The sequence below is a fragment of the Callorhinus ursinus genome, unplaced genomic scaffold, assembly GCF_003265705.2.
Source record: "Callorhinus ursinus isolate GAN/ISIS: 27379988/994484 unplaced genomic scaffold, GSC_fseal_2.0 scaffold39, whole genome shotgun sequence".
Classification (NCBI taxonomy): Eukaryota; Metazoa; Chordata; class Mammalia; order Carnivora; family Otariidae; genus Callorhinus; species Callorhinus ursinus.
In genome coordinates, this window is record NW_027397101.1 from 21,879,923 (window position 1) to 21,901,055 (window position 21,133).

Sequence of the window (21,133 nt, forward strand, 5' to 3'; positions counted from 1 at the left end):
TAAACAAATGTTTTCTCAGACTATGCCTTGCCCTTTGCTTTTCTTAGTGGTGTCTTTTGAAGAACAGAAGTTTTAAATTTTGATTAGGTCAATTTATCATGGTTTTCTTTTATGGTTCGCTCTTTTCTATGTCCTATTAACAATGTTTCCAACCTAAGGTTGCATAGCTTCTAGAGATTTTATAGTTTTAGCTTTTATGTTTAGGTCTACGATCATTTTCAGATCCATTTCAAAATAATTTTTTTATATCATGGGTGACAGGGTCAAGTTGGTTTTCCAATGGATCTAGACTATTTGTGAAAAAGAGTATCCTTCTTGTCAATAAATTGTTTGTATATGGGCAGGTCTGTTTGCAAACTCTATTCTCTTCCTCTATTTGCCTATCCTTTAGGCAATATCACACTGTCTCAATTACTGAAGTTTTATAGTAAATGTTGAAATTAGGCACTGTGGGTCCAACAGTGTTCTTTCTCAATCTTTTCTAAAATTGCTGTGGTCATTCTAGATGCTTTGCATTTCCCTATATATTTTAGCATTTCCTTGCTAATTTCTACCCCAAAAACCCGCTGGGTTTTCATTTGGAATTGCATTGAATTTATGGGTCAATTTGGAAATAATTGACATGTCAGTAATATGCAGTCTTACAATCCATCAACATTGTATAGCTATTTATTTAGACCTTTAACTTTTTCAAGAAATATAATACAGGTTTTGACGTAGACATCTTGTAGCTTTTCTGGTTAGGTTTATTGGATGCCACTATAAATGGAATGTTTTTAAATGTAACTTTACAATCATTCTTCCAGGGGTGAGCAAAATCTTTTTTTTTTTTTAAGCTGAAAAGGTACAGATTGTGTTTACAGTGTCCTTTAACAAAGGAATGAAAGTCAAGTTTGGTCTCCCATCAGTCAATAAAAGTTGGCTGAGTACCTACCTTATGCAAAACTCTAGCTGCCCCAGGAATACAAAGTTGATTACATACAATTCTCTAGAGGATTTTTTTGAAGAAATTCTATCAGTGCTTTCCAGAAGTGTCCACTTCTTTCAGCAAGTTTTTAACTCAGTGGTTCCCCTGGGGCATTTTAAGAAAATACAGATACCCAGACCCCACCCAAAGCTACTCGTAAGCAGAAATTCAAAACTTCCCTATGAAGAATTCATTCCAAAGTACGATTATCCTCCACACATTCGTTTTGGCCACGGTGCTGTTTTCCTTCTTAAAAAAGGAATTACTGTATTGCTTTCATCCTTACACACCTAGACCTTTATACATAGCATGCATTATACATAACCTCAAAGGATGGGTGGGTGATTGCTTGCTAACAAAAACAGAAGAAGGGAAATCTGAGGCAGCATTCTCTGTAATCTCCTGGGAATGTGTTCACTGGACTGAGGGCATTTCAGTGAGGTAAACTGGGGGACACCAAAGGTTCTGAGGAGGACTGCATACATAATTTGCCAGGCTGAGTGAAAAATGAAAACCTAGGTGACTTGTTCAAAAATTATTAGGAATTTCAAGACAGTGAGAGGAGAGCACTTATCCAAGTGTGCGGCCCTTCTAAGCATGGATCTCTATGCAGCTGCATAGGTTACTTGTCCGTGAAGCCAGCCCTGGTTCTGAGGACGAGCGTGCTCTGTTTATATTCAACAGTTCCTCACGCTCGCTGGTAATCAGGCAGGCAAAGTCAAGGGGTTGATTGCATTTCCATCCCAGTGGCCATGTTAAAAAACAAACAAACAAACAAACAAAACTCTTGAGTTCTGAATTTTTTTATTTAACCCTCTTTTGACTGCTAGAGAAATTATTTGAAATGACCGTCCTATATCCACGCTCTTGTTTTGGACAAGGATACATAAGTTTAATGTTTCGAGTTTGCTTTATTGGCCAATTCCTATAAAACTTAAGAACCTGAGAAGAGGACTTGAATTTTTACCTTTTTTTTTTAACCTCCATTTTTACCTGAGAGTTGCTAAATGCCATTCCTGTAGCTTTCAGCTTTTGTCTTAGGAGAAGCCACATCTACTGAGCACCCAGGGAATGTTTTATATTGATTTTTCCTAAGAACAAAACCAGGAAGGAAGAAATATTTTCTCTACTTTTCAAATGACAAGCCTAAGGCTCAGAGAAGTGAAATAACTTGTGTAAGTAGGGGGTACAGAGAAGTCATTAAGATCATTGACTCAAAATCAGGCAGATCTAGGTTCAAATTTCATGGTTGTACTTACATGCGTGATACTTGGGGAAAATTACTAAACTCCTATGAATTTTATTTTCTGTAATTGTACAATGGAAAGAATAATATCAACTCAGAGGATTGCTGCGTGGATTAAGATTATATAAGTAAAGTGCCCAGTATGAGGTAAACACGTGGTAAACAGTGATGATGATGATGATGATTTTTTTTAAAGATTTTATTTATTTATTTGAGAGAGAGAATGAGAGATAGAGAGCACGAGAGGGAAGAGGGTCAGAGGGAGAAGCAGACTCCCCACTGAGCAGGGAGCCCGATGTGGGACTCGATCCCGGGGCTCCAAGATCATGACCTGAGCCGAAGGCAGTCGCTTCACCAACTGAGCCACGCAGGCACCCAACAGTGATGATTATTATTAAAGTCACATCTAGTAAGTAGCAATAGTCGGATTTTTTTCTCCTTCGATGAAGATAGCTTTGGTAAATTTCCACTCTTGTTTTAGATAATCCCTGGATTAAAAAAAAAGCCATAAGCATCAACTGCTTTCAAGTTGAGCTTGAGGCTAGGACAAGAAACTATTACGCGCAAACACTGGAGAAGATACTCACAATATACAGTGCTGACTAACATTTTGAAAATGCCACACTTAACTATTCAAAGCTTTGACTTTCTCCTCTCCTCCTGATTATTAGTCTTAAAATACCAAGAATATCAACTCATAGAAGAGTATGAAGAGTTGTCTTATAGATGCACTTAAATGAGTTAACTGCCTTTCCTAGTACTTTCTGTCCTTCCCTGAAACAATGGTAGGACATTTAGCATATTTTACCTCCTATTATAATTTTCCTCTTGGGGGAGTTTTTCCAAGGGGAAGTGGAGATAAGAGCCCTGATCCTATTTTATTCTTCCTGATATAACTGTGTCTTTGGCAAAGTGCCCTGTATACAGTAAACAGGAAGATATGGTGGTTGATTACAATGGGCAAGGGAGAGGAGAATTGGACCAAAGTATTTTCAGAGTTCTCCAAGCTCAAAAAAAAAAAAAAAAAAAATCTGTGATTCTGTGCTGCACACCTATAGAGGGAAAAGGCAGATATGTTTTGTTTTTAAGTAAGGCTTACAGGTTTGTTTGGGTTGTTTTTTTTTTCCTTTACAAAACCCCTTCTGTTCATTGTAAAAATGTTGGATAATACAGAAACGTAGAGAAATTTAAGAGAAAAAATCATCCACATTTCTACCCTCAAAGCCAATCATATTTTGATGTCCTTTCTTTAGGTGGCCTGTTGTTACCAAACTTCTGCCTGTACCCTTCTGTCCCCTTCTCTCCTCCTTCCTTTGTCACATACTTAGTGCCTTCATGCGGCCTTTCATATATTGTCCCATCCACAACTCTTGTCAGTTTTACCTTGGGAAGCTCAACCAGGTTCTCACAGTGAATATCAGAGAAAAATCCCCTCTTGCTTCCTACAGGGGAAGGGGGAAAGGTGGCACAGTGTATCTCTGTGGCCGTATGGATAGTCTTGTTTGAATAGAGGGTCAAAAATCTAAATTTGAGGCCTTAGATCTCCCACCCCAATCCCAAACCCCCTTCTGTCACGGTTGAAATTGTAGACAAAATTTCAAAATGGGACCCATAGTTTTGCTTCAGCAAGATGATGTTTGCCGACCATTTTGAAATACACCAGAGCATTCTGTTCTTAGCAAAGGGTTGCCCTTGCCCTCAGGGGAAACTTTAACCAGAGCCTAACCTTACAGGTGTTTTATCAGAGCCCAACCAACCTGGGGAAAGGGAAACACCCAACTCCAGCCGGCTCTAGCCTTCCATACAGAGGAAGGGAAATATCCAACCCTACACATTCTAATGGTCCTGTCCCACCTTACAGGGGACTGAGAAACACTTGTGAGTTTCACAGTCCAGAGGCACAGACTCACTAAAAGACTGAGACCTAATCATAGGATTAGAGATTACCTCCCGTCGCCCCACGCTCATCACCACTTACTACAGGCCTATTCATAGCAGTTCCTTTTACCCAGTGCTGTCAAGTCCAGCTTGGGCAGAAAACAAAGTTTGCAAAGATAGAGCAGACATCACAACCAGACTCAGATATGGCACTGATGTTGGAATTATCAAACCAAGAATTTAAATCACCTATGATTAATATGCTCAGGGCTCCAATGGATAACATAGACAGCACTACTTACTAGGCAATACAAAACTCCTTCCCACAGTGATTTAACCCATTTACACTCCTGTAGGAGGATCCTGTCATTCTACATCCTTACCAACTCTTAGCCTGAGTTTTTAATTTCTGACAAACTGGTGGGTATGAAAACATCTTTCTGTGGGTTCAAATTGCAATAGATTAGGTTTAGCATCTCTTTATATGTTCATGAAACATTTGTATTTCTTTTGCGAAAGCCTGATTATACCTTTCACTTTTTTTTACTAGATTGTTCATTTTCTTTTTGATTTGTAGAAGCTATTTTCCAGATATTCAATATCTATCAGTCCATTGCCCTTAATCTTCCGACTTCCACTAATTTACCCGTGGCCGTCAATCAACAAAGGTTAACTTTCTGTGGAAACACTCATATTCATGCCTATCTAACCGTCTCAAAATTTGTTTCAGAATTCAGCAAGGAAAATTAAAAAAAAAAACTTCTGAACACAATTGTTATAATTGAACATACTTTTTCTTTTATCCTTACCCCAAAGCTAGGGAAAGTGACGGAAATGGGTGAGTCTTTAAGGATCAAAAGTTTTCAACAAAATCTTAGAAGAGGAATTTTGCTCATTCACTGCTTGACTGCCCACCTTTATCTTTTTGGTTTGACAGCACGAGTAAACATACATATATTTTATGTTCGTGAATAACCTTAATTCCCCTAATTATATCGGCTCTGAACTGTAGGCAGAAACAGAAGGTGTTGAGGGGCGGGGAGAATGTGGAGCCAGAAGCAAGGAACTTTATTGATGTTGCCTCTGTCTATAGGGTGTATCATATTTTTAGGAAGAGGAGGAAAAAATGCATTCTGAACTGGTTTCAGTTACTTATGTTACAGAGGGGATATCCATGCCTAGAACAGCTTTCATGGATTTATTTGCCAATTGACATAAATTAAAACCAGACCAAACTTCGTTCCTTCTCTTGAGTTTTTCTCTGGTAGATTTTCCTTGCCTTCTCCCTGTACTCTCTATCCTACCCCAAACTCTATCCGCTCAACGTCTTTAAAAATAATTTTGCTTTGCACATGTTTTCTGCTTTCTCAGGAAACATTTTCCCATTACTCTAGTTCCCATTCTGCCCAAGGGAGCATTTTCTTCTCTCCTTCCGTTCCTTCATTTTAATCCTCTCAATTACATAAGCCGCTGCCTAGAATCCCTAATGAACATTCGGAAAGAGGAGAGGGCTAGCTCAGTCTTGTTGATTGAGTGATTTTAATTTTTTTTTTTTTTTGAGACCAGGAAACTTGAAGCTTAACATCTTCTTTTAAGAAAAGATCCTTTTTATATTAAGACAATTGTTTACATTTTTTTGGTCATTTTAACAACTGAGGACTCCTTAAAATCATAAAAATTTCTAAGCACAAAATCTTATCCAGCTCTGAAAAGGCAGCCTGCAATGATGGAAAAAATAAAGAACACTGTCCTTTAATAAGATTTTTTGAGTTCAAGGGCCCCTGTTCCATCTCTTCCCTGGGCAGGCCCTCCCTCTGAGTCTGTTTGCTTTTCTGTAAAATAATGTGCAGGTATGGAGATTTTCAACAAGATAATGGTCAGGAAAGACTTTGCTCATTGTTCCAGTTAGAAGAACTCTAAGTTAAGGCAAAGGAAATTTATTAGGATTTAGGGAGCCAAGAGATGGCTGGAAGATTAGGGAATGCCCATCACCAGGAGCCCTAGCCATGCTGCTCTGCAGACTGAAGCATCAGCAACTGCAGTAAAACCCAGGGAGTAGACGAGGGAATGAATAAGCTAAAACCGTGTCCGGTCCCAGGGCAGTTACTTACCTAGAGGAGAAATGGCCACCCTATTAATACCCTAATCTTTTCCCCAGCCAGATAGCCAATTTCCCAAAGAAAATTTGGATTCTTTTAGGAAGGAGAAGAGGATGCTAGATGACCAAAAATTAACCAATGCATACATAGGTTCTCGGTGCTAATTTCTCTCCTTGAATAAAAAGATCCAAAGAATGAAATTAGGCATACTTACTTCATGTAAAACGTAACAGTCACCCACCCAAAATGACCATGTTCCTCTGCCCAAATCTTGCTGTCCTTTAAGGTTCTGTAAAAAACATCACTTCTTCTCTGAAACTTTCCTCCACTATCCCAAACTGAAAGGTTTTCCTCTGAAAACACCTCCAACCCACATTCCAATACTGGATACATACTACCTGCTATTTGCAATCCCAGCCATTTGTGTGTGTGTGTGATGGGTCTGTGAGAGAAACAAAAGCCTTACAAAACACTAGTTAGCTTTAATATGTGTGATAAATGTTGATGCTTTTTGATTATATTCTATTATTTTTAATGCTGATGATACTAAATTGATTTCACAACATGCCGATGAGTTGCCACAGTTTGAAAGTCACTGACCTGGTGGTTGAATGGGGGCTATGGACTCAGAGAAACCAAGTTCAAAACCTGTCCCTGTCACTCAGATGTGTGGACTTAAACAGGTCACTTTGCCTCTCTGAGCCCCAGATTTTGTCAAATAGAAATCATAACCATTTCCTCTACTTAAAAGAACTGTGAAATGATATACACAAAGTATGAAACATAGTATCAGGAATGTAGTAATGCTAGCCATTGTTAATATTAAATACTTAATAACCAGTAGAATTAGAATAAAAGTGTAGAAAACTGTGAAATGGGAAGAAAAGAGAAATGTCAGCCCAAATATGGTAATGTAACATTCTTCTTCGAATGGACAGGATCTTTTTACAAAGCCTCAGGTGACGATATTACTAAGGTAGAATTTCCTTCTTTTTGCCAGATTATCGGAATAGTTCTTGTTCTTGGCCAATTTTAAAGACAGAAAGTGACCTGGGGTTTGGATTTTTCAAACAGGTGATAAATCTTTCCATTGATCCATCTTCTTCCTTTCCATTCTTCCCATCCACATGGCCCCATCTGGTTTCCCTTCTTATTCTTCATTTCCCTTTTGGTATCATAATCTACATAGTTCCTCAAACTAGAAACTTGGCCTCACTCCTCAACAACCCAACCTCCACCCCTAACAATAAGTTCTGCCAATTCTACCTTTAAAGTATCCTTGGGACCCATCACTTCCTCTGTATTCACACTGACACTGCCCTCGTTTAGGCTCTCTTCAACCTTCCCTTGGACTATCATAGGCTCCTGTATGGTCTCGCTGCCCATCTCCTCCAACCACAAATCCACTTTCTTCTGTGCTCCCTAAGTATTCTTTCTAAAATACAGATAAATTTTCATGTAACTGTTGTGTCCCCCACTTCTGCCACCAACCTGGGTTTATATACGATCCATTGCTCCCTGTAGCCTGCAGAATAATCTCCAAATTTCTTAGTGTTACATCTGAGGCTCCCTATGAATTCATCCTTGGCTGCTTTTCATCTTCATCCCCTGCTGCCCGTGAACCTTCAGACCCTTCCAACCTTGTTCAATGGATGAATCACACTCATAAGCCTCCGTGCCCTCGTAATGTGCTGTTCCCTCAGCCTAGAATTCTATTCTCCTTTTCTGTATGGAAAACTTCTATTTACCATTCAAGTCTTAGTCTGTCCATTTATTCAATAAACATTTATAGAACACATAAATGCTCAAAAGTTCTTCTCAGCAATGGGAGTATGAAGGTGGAGAAAGAGAGTTCTCACCCTCAAGGAGCTCTGTCTAATAGAAGAACTGTGAAACCCTGGCAGGATTCATCACTTTCTTCCCCATGCTATCTGAATACTTTATACATAACCTTTAGTGAGGCCTTTATAACATTATAGCCTAGCTCTATGCTTATGTATATGTTCCTCATCAGACAGTAAATATGCCTCAAAACCAGGGAATATCTCATATTCTTGCAATACCAGAATCCACTCCAGAGTCTGAAACTCCATAAATAATGTCTCTTATAAGAATGAAAGTATGAGCTATGTAAAATGGAATAGTTTAATCTCGGATTGATTTCAGCAGGACCCATATTACCAAGTCCAGGTCAGCCGTTTATTTAAGTCTTGAGTCTGGTGAAAGAAAGGGTGGAAAAGACAGATGATTCATGTATTTTAGAAATGATTACATTTTATATTCCACACAGTTTTTCTTCTCCCCTCCGTCCATTATTCAGTTCTTAAGATTGTGAAGGGACTGGTCAAGGAAGAGATATCATCTTCAAATGTGGCCAAAAAGAGGTACAGGCCCTGAGAGAAACATTAACCTAATATTTATTATTGGATCATATGTCTTAAAAGATTGTGAAGATTCATGTAAATAGAGACCATCTAGAATTCCCATTACTGTTACTTCTAATAATAATGTCAATATCATCTCAGCAGGATTTTTTTTTTTAATACCAAACTACAGTAATTATACTTTACTTGACTTTGGGGCTGCATTCTTCTAATGTGTTAAAACTAGATTAATCAGAACAACATTCAAAAGGTAGCCTGAAATTTTCTAAGGCCTTTTCCTCCAGGATCTCAAAACGTATTAACAGTGTCTCCTTTAAAAAAAAAAGTGTTTTGATTTCCTATAGAATTAAGAGACAAGAAATAAATCCATACATGCATGGTCAATTGATTTTCAACAAGGATGCTGACTACTCGACGGGAAAAGAATAGTCTCTTTAACAAATCATGCTGAGACAACTGGATATCTACATGCAAAAGAATGAAGGTTGAACTCTACCTCACACCATATACAAAAATTATCTCAAAATGGACCAAAGACATATAAGTTTAAAAAAAAACAACACAGGGATAAATCTTCATGACCTTTGATTAGGCAAAAGATTCTTACTTATGACGCTAAGAGCATGAGCAACAAAACTAAAAATAGATAAAATGGGTTTGATCAAAATTAAAAACTTTTGTGCATCAAAGGACACTTTTTGTGCATCAAGAAAATGAAGATAATCCACAGAAGGAAGATAATATTTGCAACCTACTTATCTGATAAGGATCTAGTATCTAGAGTATAAGAATTTTTATAATTCAACAACAAAAAGACAAACAAGCCAATTTACAAAATGAACAAAGGACTTGAGTAGACGTCTCCCAAGAGAAATAGACATATAAATGACCAACAAGCACATGCAAAGATGCTCAGCATCATTAGTCATTAAGAAGTGCATGTGAAAACCATAATGAGATACCATTTTATGCCTACAGGGATGTCTATAATGTTTTCAAAACCCCCAAAGTGAAAAAGCACAGGAGTTGGTCAAGATGATGTGGAGAAGTTGAAACCCTCATACATTGCCAGGGGAGATGTAAAACGGTACAGCTGCTGTGGGAAATGATTGGTGGTTCCTAAATAAGTGTATTAGTCAGGATTCTCTAGAGAAACAGAGCCAAGAAATTTATTTTCAAGAATTGGCTCACACAATTATGGAGGCCGAGAAGTCCCATGATCTGCCATCTGTATGCTAGAGACCCAGGAAAGTGCCTCATATAATCCATTCTGAGTCTGGGGCCCGAGAACAAGGGGAGCTGATGATGTTTCTTCCGATTCAGATTTGAAACCTGAGAACCAGGAGCACAGAGAGCAAGAAGAGATCAATGTGCCAGGCAAGTAGTCAGGCAGGAAGAAGCAATTTTTTCCTTCCTCCACCCTTTTGTTCCATTCAGGCCCTGAATAGATTGGATGAGGCCCACCCATACTGGGGAGGGCCACCACTTTACTGACTTCACCAATTCAAATGCTAATGTCATCCAGAAACACCCTTAGAGACACACTCAGAAATAATACATAGATAAATATCTGGGCACCCAGCAGCCCCGGTCGAGGTGACACATAAAATTAACCATCACAATAAGTTAAACATAGAATTACCATAAGACTGAGCAATTCCACTCCTGAAACTGAACCAAAAGAATTGAAAACAGGTGTTCAAACAAAACCATTTACAAGAATATTCGTACAGCACTATTCACAATGGCCAAAAGATAGAAACAACCCAAATGTCCACCAGCTGATGAGTAGATAAACAAAATGTGGCGTATCCACACAATTGAATAGTATTCAGTCATAAAAAGGAATGGAGTATTGGTACATACTACAGCATGGAGGATGGACCTTGAAAACAAATTATCCAAAATGAAAGAAGCCAGACACAAAAGGCCACATGTTGTATGATTCCATTCATATGACATGTCCAAGATAGGCAAATCCATAGAGACCAAAAAATAGATTAGTGGTTGCCAGGGTTTGGAGGCAGAAAGGGGAACAGAGCGACTACTTCCTGGGCCCAGGGTTTCCTTGGGGTGCAGAAAATGTCCTGGATCCAGATAGAAGTGATGGTTGCACAACATTGTGAATGTACTAAATGTCAGTAGTGGTAAATTTCATGCTATGTCTATTTCACTGCAATAAAAAAAAAAAAGTAAAGATTTCCCAGCAATGGATTTTGGGGCCAGCAATTCCCATTTCAACCTGAAACCGCTATAGAAAGACTCTTTGCCTGTGGATCTAAAATGTGGTTCCCAGCCGCACACCTTTGGCCAACTTTATGGCAACTCAATTCTCCAGTGTATACTAATTCTAAGAATAGCTCATAATGGCGGGCCAGGAACATATATATATTTTTATTTCTTAAATACTTGCAAAACTCCTGCTATGTGGCAACCTCTCTATTAGACACTGGAGACACCATGGTGAGCAAGACCAATGAGAAATCTACTATCAAAGAACTTAAATGGATGGACAAGAGACAGACAGGAAAGAAAGGAAACATAATTTCACAAGCATCCGCGGTTACAACGAAAATGAAACAGAGTGACATGATGGAGAATGATAGGGGAAGACGGGAATCCAGTTGAGTTGAGAGCCTGAATTCAGGAAGGAGCTGCTCCCAAGCAGAGAGAACTGCGCATACATGAGCCTAAGACTGGAAAAGCCAGGGCTTACTCAGAAAAGACTAGAGCGGCCAAAGCAGAGTAGGTGGGAACTGTAGGCAGAAATAAGATCCAGTAAAAGCTGTTGGTTATTGGGAAGCCATCATAAGGTTTTAGGCATGTGAAACCATGATCTGATTGGTGCTTTAAAAAGCCCCGCCCGTCGGCTGCGGCACTCTTGGAGAATGCTCTGTCGGGTGCAGAGTGCAAGTAGAGAGACAGTTGTGTTCGAGTCCCCACGAGAGGCAGTGGTGACCCAGAAGTGGGTGGGAGCAGCAGAGGTGGAAAAAAAAAACCACCCAAGATTCCTCACCCTGTCCCCTGCCTCCCATTTTCGGCCACTTTTGCCTTTTGGCAAAATGCCCCTGCCCCAAACCCACTCTTAGTACCCTGCCCCAGCATGACTTGGCTACCAGCACCTTGTCAGGACCTATCCTATGCTACTCTCCTTGCCCGGGCTGAGGGGCAGAGGTCTGAAAATACCCATGACAAAACAGCAACAACAAAAAATTCAAGAAAGAACAATAGCCTGAGATTTCTGCTATTTTCCTGAATGTGGGCTCTGTTACAAGTACGTTGGTCCAGACACTTCCTGTTTATAAAAGGAGGTCCTGCAGTTCAAAGCAGGGCTTGCTTTAAGGAGAGGCAATACGTGCCCCTGCACACAATAGGAGCAAAGGCTCTTAGCTCTGTCATTATTCCATGCAAGCTGGTCCCTAAAGGGCACAACATCCTTCCTTGGAGAGTAGTTTGTTTATCCCATTGTCAATGGTGAACCCCAGACTGGGGGCCCAGATTCTGGGTCCCCTCTGTTTTTTTCTGCTGTTCATCCTTGAGGACTAGCTTAGGAACTGAACCAGAGACAGAGAGAGTAGACCAAAGAATCCAAATTAGACAAAGAATTTGAATGAAAGGAAAAGGACACCTGTCAAGATACATCCTAGACAACAAAACTCGTACTTCACCTTCTGTAGGGAAGGCCTGAGGTCCTAAAGGAAGATGCCTCACATCGATTCCATGTTTAAAGAAAAATATAACTTTTCTGTAACAAGAGGTCAAAAGGCTAAGAAGCAAGATTCGGGAGCCTTTGTGAGATGAGAGAAGGCTCTAGGAGGCTTTGATTATTCTTATTTCAATGCGTGTAACAGCTGGAAAGGAAGAGATGCCGAAAGCTTGGGGAGCTACCGTTGACTCTTGCAAAAGTTCGGAGGTGTGGCAGTCAGAGCCTGGACAAGCCCCCCCCCACACACACACACAAGTTTTCCTAATTTATAAGCAAATGATCCCACAGCACATTCAGGCTACAGTAATCTTAGTAAAACTGTCCTAATAGAATAAAATTTACCGGCAGGTTAACCTGACATACATAGCTAATGGGGTGCATAATCATGACTGTGCTTTGGAGTAATTAGGCATAAATGGTCAATAGTTTACATAATTAAGTATAATTGGTTACTATTACATAACTGAAGACATTTTAGCTTTTCTTTTCTCACCTCAAGTTTTCCAGTATCTGTACTGCTATCAGTGGGGCCCCATGTCCCCAACACTCACAATGGATGATCGCCATCCGAAGGAACAAACACCTAAACCAATGGGTGTGTGAATGTCGCAGTCTCTCCCTCTACTCCTCCTAAGTCTTGAGGTCTCCCTTGTCCTCCAGCGAGGGTCCTCCTTGGGTAGAACAGCTACTTGGAGCTTTATCATGCAGAAGGAGAAAGAAGGCAAGAGAAACAAGACTATGGCGGAGAATGGGGGGAAAATTTGCAGGGGAAATTACAGAAGTGTCACAAAAGGGAGTTAGACAGCACACAAAAGGGGAAGTCTCTTAGAAGTATTCCTGTGATCCACTGTTGCATCAAGAAACGCAAGCAAAACCCTCGAGTTATTTTGAAATTTCTTTTGATTGCTGGATAGTACTATTATTTTTTACCACGATCCAGCTCTGAAACTGGATTGCACAGATCAGGAGATTGTGTGTTCATCATTATCATTATCAAACACTGAAACAAATATATTTTTAAAGTTCTCAAATACCAGTCCATAATCGCTTGAATTCCATCTTCTGTAATTCCTACGCTATGTGTCAGGGCTGCGGACCCCTGTGCTGTATCCAGTTCTACTCTGCCAAGTCTCGATCAATTGAGGATTTTCTTTTTTTACAAATGTGGAAAGCCTTGTGCACAGAAAAGACCATTTGCAACTATTTGGTTGATTATAATTGCTACAATCATAAATACTAAAACCTAGGTTTTCTCATGTCTTTAGGATCATCTTATAAATTGTGTCAATCTATTTAAAAAACTAGTAATTCTAAAAAAAAGAAAAAAAACTAGTGATTCTATCTTAAAAGAAAAATATAATGTATGCTTTTACTTTGTGTTATGTTTAATGATAAATTTAGCAGATTAAATCCCACTAAAGGGTACAAACCATTTATAAATTAATTAAAATATCTTTAACGTTTTTGTGATACTTTTTGATGTGTCTGTTTGACTAGGCTACAGTCTTCCAGTTAATTAGCCAAACATTAATCTAGGTGTTGCTGCGAAAGGATTTTGCAGATGTAATTAGCACCCTTATTCAGTTCAGTTTAAGCAAAGGAGATTATTCTGAGTGAGCCTGACTTTGTCAGTGAGAAGGCCTTAAAAGCAGGGCTGAGGCTTTCATAGGAAGAAAAAAAGAAATTCCTCGTCTGGACAAAGCTTTGGCCCATGTTGATGGAGTTACAGCCTACTCAGCTCAGGATCTTCCCTAATGACCTTCCTTACATAGACTTTGGGTTTGCTCAGCCAGGCCCACCATTGCACAAGCCAGTTTCCTTGTGATAAACCACATACACACACACACACACACACACACACACACACACGCACACACGCACACACCTCCTGCTGGATCTGCTTTTCAGATTGAATTCTAACTGATACACATTTTAGATCTGATATAGCTGGAACTCTCACAAACTTCAAATGCCTGACAGGGCAGACTTACAAACCCTACAAGCAAAATTTCTATTAATCTAATAAAAGAAACTTTTAAAAGTGGAAAAAAACTAGGTTTTCTTAAATATGCAACACTATTTCCAAACCTAATCATAGTCTTACTTTTTTTAATTAAAAAATTACACATTTAATAATAACATTGCAGGGGCGCCTGGGTGGCTCAGTCGTTAAGCATCTGCCTTCGGCTCAGGTCATGATCCCAAGGTCCTGGGATCGAGCCCCACATCGGGCTCCCTGCTCAGTGGGAAGCCTGCTTCTCCCTCTCCCACTCCCCCTGCTTGTGTTCCCTCTCTCTCTGTGTCTCTCTCTGTCAAAATACATACATAAAAATAATAATAATAATAATAATAACAACACTGCAAATTCAAACCACAAAGCAAGCATCCAAGTTACTTTAAACTGTCAAATTTTCTTACTATGTCAAAGAACTAAAATAACAAAACAATGGATTATGAGAATTGTTTTAAATTTTTTCCTAAAAGCACAAAAAAATAACTATGGGTTTAACTTACTTTGTTTTATATATACGTGTGTATGTGTGTGTGTGTGTATTTGTGTAAGTTGCCAAAGCTATAATGTCACTTCGCTAACTCTTTAAAGGTCATAAAAGTAAAACTGAATTTGAATCAGGGTCAATAGTTTTATAATTCAGATAAATGTTACCAACAACTGACAATAACCTCATTCAACCTCAAATACATTCAAGAGATTTAATTCTACAAATGTGTCAAAGAGAGTTTTAAAGACAAATACTGAAGAGATGTATCTAAATGTGAATTTCAGTTTAACCTAATAAGGTCAATTCTATTGGAACCTTCCTTGATTTGACAGAGGGAAAATGGCTAAAAAGCTGGAGGTGTCTGAAGTGAAGAGAAGGGGATGTCAATAAGAAAACATGGGAGCAGAAAGCAGAGGACAGAATTTGGGGAATGGATCCAATGATGGACGTGTTTTTGTCAAAGCCTTCATGAAAACCATTATATAGGTGAGGGCTGGAGCTGGGGGAGTGGAGAGCAAGAAGGATAGTTAAGAAAACTTCCTACAGAAAAAGTGGCAAAGCTTGATGAGGCCACCGGAAAATTCTAGTGTAATTTGAGAAGCAATGCTTCAGGTCAATTAATTGATTCTAAAAACTACCTGTATCTCAGCTTTAAAAGAAATATATATATATATATTTATATATATAAATATAATATATTTATATTTATATAATATATTATATAATATGTATTTATATAAATATATATTTATTTTTTATAAATTTATATTTATATAAATATATATATATATGGGGCGCCTGGGTGGCTCAGTCAGTTAGACATCTGACGCTTGATTTCGGCTCAGGTCATGATCTCAGGGTCGTGAGACTGAGCCCCATATAGGGCTCCCAGCATGGAGCCTGCTTGAGCTTCTCTCCCTCTCCCTCTGCCCCCACCCCACTCACATGCACTCTCTCACCCTCTCTCTCTCCAAAAATAAAAAATAAAAAAGAAGAAGAAGAACTATATATGATGAAGTTAAGGACTTTTTTTTAAGCAAAAATTCTCCTGGAGGAAAAAGAGAGAGAGGGAAGAAGGAAAGCGAGAGAAAAAGAAAGTAAAAGAAAAAGAAAGGGAAAGACAGAGATAAAGAAAGAGAGAGACACTTCCAAAGGTGAGGAGAAGGGGTCTGAGGTCATGGAGGCCAGGAGGCTCCTTCTGGAGAGGTGAGGCCACTGAAACTCCAACAAGGGACCTGAAAAGACGTCTAGGTTTAAAGAATCGAATGGAAGTTTGAGTGGAGTCGGAGAATGCAGATGTGGAGACCGATGGGGATGAGAGCTGCCAAAGACAGAAGAAAATTAGAGAATCGAGAAAGGGGAGCATCTTCAGGAGTGTTGCTAGAGGGCGCCTGGGTGGCTCAGTTGGTTAAGCGACTGCCTTCGGCTCAGGTCATGGTCCTGGAGTCCCAGGATCGAGTCCCGCATCGGGCTCCCTGCTCAGCAGGGAGTCTGCTTCTCCCTCTGACCCTCCCCCCCCCATGCGCTCTCTCTCTCTCTCTCCCTCATTCTTTCTCTCAAATAAATAAATAAATAAAATATTTAAAAAAAAAAAAGAAGTGTTACTAGATTCCCTTTAATTTCCTTTGAACAATTCAAATAAAGCCCAGAACTACACCGTAATGACTTTTGCTTGCAGGATTGTATGTCTAACTGTACCAGCATGTTGAGTCTGGGCCCCCAGGCAGCCTGGGATCGATCACATATTTTGGAAAGTGATTCACTAAATCCTTAGATCAGAAATGGGGAAGAAGATTTTGTCTTGCTTGCAAAAGTACATATGTCAGCTACTTTTCCAACAGAGTCAATCTGCTTTACAAGGGTCATCTCTTTCCTTTTACTCGGGGATAAGAAACCTATCTGACTTTTGTGGGTTTATATACTTTTAAGGCACTACATTATGTGGGTTTCAAAGGAAATCTACAATACTGGTGGCAGTGTCCATTTATTCAATAATTCATTCGGCAGACATCTGTGAAGAAGCTACTCTGTGCTCAGCACTGTGCTAGATTCTGAGATTAGGGAGATAAAACACGGACTCTTCCTCTGAGAAACATGCAGCCTGGTGGACTGTGAATTCATTCTTCCAATCCCTCTGGAAAGTAGTTCAGCCACAACTATTAGAAAGCATACAGATTTCGCTCGCCCCAATAAATCCATTGCCAGAAATTTGACCAAATGAAATAATTTTTGTAACTTTTATTTTTAATTAATTTCCATGTAATTTAAACTTTTAAGTTTTAATAGCCTTAGTCAGACAGATGTCAGTTCAAATCCCATGTCCGCCACTTATTAGACTATTGCTTAGCTTCCTCTGGGTAGCGCTACTTGTAAGACAAAGATAACAATTCCAGCACGTCGAGTCATTAGAAGTATTTACTGAGATAGCATGCACATCATTTGTCACTGTGCCTAAGATACGGAAGATGCCTTATAAACAATCTTGTCTCCCCTTCGGTGGTAACCACAGAAGGATTACAACTACATAAAAATCTATAAGCTTACAAACAAGGCTGAGAAAATAACGTTCTCAAACAATTTTGCTAAGGTGATATGGTTATTGGGTTGGTTTTCGTTTTCCCTCTAATGTTTTTCTGCAGCTGAAACTCTGAGCTCCAAGTTCCAAATTATATTCATATACTTCGTTGTGTTGGGGGACACGATTCTTTGTCTTTTTCCAAAGGCAAGACACTTTTGAAGCATCATGAGAAAGAGCAATGCTTTTGGGTTTCCATGCATAATTGGGGCTGGGGATTCAGTAGCACTATGTAAGCCGTGCATTTATTCACAACTCAAGAAACATTTTTTGAAGATCTATGATGGGCCAGACACTGGGCCAGGAACTCGGCATTCGGCATGAAATGACGTGATTCTTGCCCTCAAGGGGTCTATTTCTGGCCTTTAAGGACAAATAAATTTCTTATTAAGGAACGAGTAAATCCTACCACAGAATTATGCCTGATGTTACCACAGGAGCCTGGAGGAGAGGCATCTACACCAGACTGGGTAGGGAGGGATTCCCAAGGTGGTGTTTAAACTGAGCTTTGAAGGATGATGAGTTAGTTAAATAAAATAACAGAGGAGCCATGCTAGGAAGAAAGAAAAGTCTATACAGAGAAACAGCATGAGTGACCATGGGTGCCAGAAACCATCATTCCACACTTAACATTTACATTATGTTCTCTGGAATTGTTCTTTAGATGAATTTAAACCAATTTTCTCAATTACTGAGTTTTCTCACACGAGAAGAAAGAGAGCCCTAACTCCGAAATTACCTCAGAATCTTCACCTTGATGGTGGCCTCTCTCCAAGGAATACAGAACAATAGCAATGATTCAGGAGAGCAAGGAGACAGAGCATCTCCTCAAAACAGTCATTTTTCTTGGCCAGGTTAGTCTGGCATAAGATGGGCTTACCTGGAGGAATCAACAGCCCTGAACTTTTACCCAAAATGCATCTGCACACCTTTCCCCTTCGTGCCAGCTCACCTCCCATTGCGAACTCTTTGGTTACATTAAAGGCAAGAAGTGGGGATGGGCAAATGGAGCGTGACTGGCCAAAATGGTGTGTTTTATTATAATTGACATAAAGCTCTCTGATCCATAGACATTATAGTAAATGGAGTCATATCTGTCACAGGATTTAGTTCCGAAGTTTGGATAGAAGGCACAGGAGTGTGGGCAAAAGAACTCTTGAACATCCCATAAGCCACCCACAAAGAATAATGTGCATGTTTTGTGTTGATGACCCTGTTTGATATTATGTGGGTATAAACGTATAATGCATCCAATTGTGGGAGTGTAAGCGTATAAGGCATATAGCAAATGGCATATATGCAAGATAAACATTTAAGGCATTCTCATATGAATTATTTAAAAGAGCACTTGGATAGCTGAATTTAAAAACTTAAACTTGTGATGGGTCCCCACTTTATAAATCCTTATTCAATACTAGTGCCAGTCCAGGAGCCTAGGATTTTTAGAGACCTAAGGAATTTATTCTAGAAGTGTGAGCACAGGACTTAGCATCAGAAGACCTAGGACCCAGTCCTGCCACTGTCACTTATTGATAAAGAGGCCTATGGATTTATAAATCTAAGTCTTTATTGGGTTTTTCCAAGATAGTCTTGGAAAATATTCATTGTCTATATTTGGCATTTGATGTGTTGGCACCGTGCACCAGATATGGTAGTAAAAGACCCATGACTTCTCTCCCTTTCTCTACTTAATAAAATTCATCCAGGGACCTTTTTATTTCCCTTGGGTACCTTCACTCATTTTCTCATTCACTACTCAATAAATGTTTAGACTATTTTTAGAGCAGACTATTTTTAAACTGTAACAAGATTTTTAAACAGAGTTAAAGAGGTTTCCCCACAACTTCATGTATGGAATGAAAGATAGCCACAGGAATCATAATGTATACAATAAATTGGCCACAGATTATTTTTCAGAAAGCCAGTCTCATTCAGCATTGACAATGATTGAGCTGCAAAATTAGGGAATACAGTGAACGGCCAAGTTTTTAGCCTATCTGCCAAACTGGTACTAAGAGGAGAATCAACATTGCCCCACTGGTTCCTGCCCTGGGGTTCCCGGAGGTCATGTGTATGATCATCACTGTCATGGGTTCCCTCATCTGGGAAATCCCTCAGAATTTGGGAAAATCAGCTACCTTTTTATCTTGAGCTCTGTGCACTCTAATGGAGATAGCCCTTTTTCTAGGAATGGCTAAATTTCATTTTTCAAAGATGGTCCGTACACTAGGCTCTACTGGGGATTTCGAAGGTATCACGGGACTGTTTTCCAAATAATTCACGCTCAATAAAATTGCCAAGTATGCTTTGTCATTGGATTTTTTTTTTCAAATATGAGTAATTTAATCCATATGTTGCTCATTCATAAAAATTTCTACAATGCAGTTTAAGATTTTTAAAAGCCACTTGTTTTCCCAGGAGGTCCTGGGGCATACTTAATGCTTTTCTAGAAACTATTTTTAAATCAAATTTCCAAACAGGCAGCTCCCTTTTCCTTATGAAATCTGGATCCTGAAATTTTAGGTTGGGTTGGAAAACAGATCCCAAATGTTTTGCCTGTTACTTTGTAGACTATTTATGCCAAGCTCTATTTCACTGGGAACTTCAACTCCATTTTGTATGGAACTCAGTCTCTTTTAGGGAAAGAAGGACTATTAAAGGATGCAAGCGATATTAGTTGGATTCCACTGCACAGTTTGTTTTTTTTTGTTGTTGTTGTTGCTGTTGTTTCACCCCCTGCAAGTGAAATCCTGCATCCCAAGAGCTAATGGAAAGATCCTAAATTTCCTTCCTCATTTAGGGGCTGTGTTTTCCCAGGGAACTAAGGTTTCATTTAGAAAATTACTTTTTCAGGGTTCTCATTATTCTACTGCCCTGGAAGGTTAACTTACGTCCTGCAGACATGAGGTGACATCTCTGTCTCAGCTAGAAGCATTCTCCCCCGAGCATGTGGTTCGAGTTCTAACCTCAGCAAAGCTGTTCCTCTCCCAGGCGAGGGCCCCACCCACCATGCCTGTTCACAGGCTCTGCCTTGCTTTTCTCCTCTTTTCAGCGTCTGTCTTCAAAATGGTAAGATCTGCCTCAAGAACAGCCTAGAAAGCTGCTCTCCTCCCCCACTGCTCCGTGCCTCATAGTCACCCTCCGCTTTCTTTGGTCCGAAACCAACTGTGAATTCCCGTCTGCATTGCTAAGTGCTAGGAAAGCTGAGAACTCAAAAGGCTGCAAATATTGTGTCTTTGTTTTGCTTGTCATTTTGAAGTAAAGCTAGTTTTTTCCCTGCTTTGGGAGAAAAACTCTACCATGCAAATGGAAGAGGCCTGCGAGAGTTCCCTGTTCCTTCATGGTTAGATGTAGGACTTCTGTAGAGTTTGTAAACCACTTCAAAGAAAAAAAGAGAAGGGACACCTGGGTGGCTTGGTCAGTTAAGCAGCCGACTCTTGGTTTGGGCTCTGGTCATGATCTTGGGGTTGTGGGATAGAGCCCTGCGTTGGGCCCTGTGCTCAGCTCAGAGTCTGCTTGTCCCTCTCCCTCTGCTCCTCCCCCAACTCTTGCTCTCTCTCTCTCTCTCAATTAAATAACATCTTTTTAAAAAAAGAAAAAAGGAGAAATGAAATTACATATTTAATGAGTGAACATGTATAATTCACCACTGGGAGGAGGTGACTTTTTGTTGGGTGCATCTAAGTGACGCTCACAGGTATGGATATTCATTGTGTATAATTTTATTTCATTCCCAGCCTTGTTTCCTTTTATTTTGGAGCTAATGTTGGCTGTGTG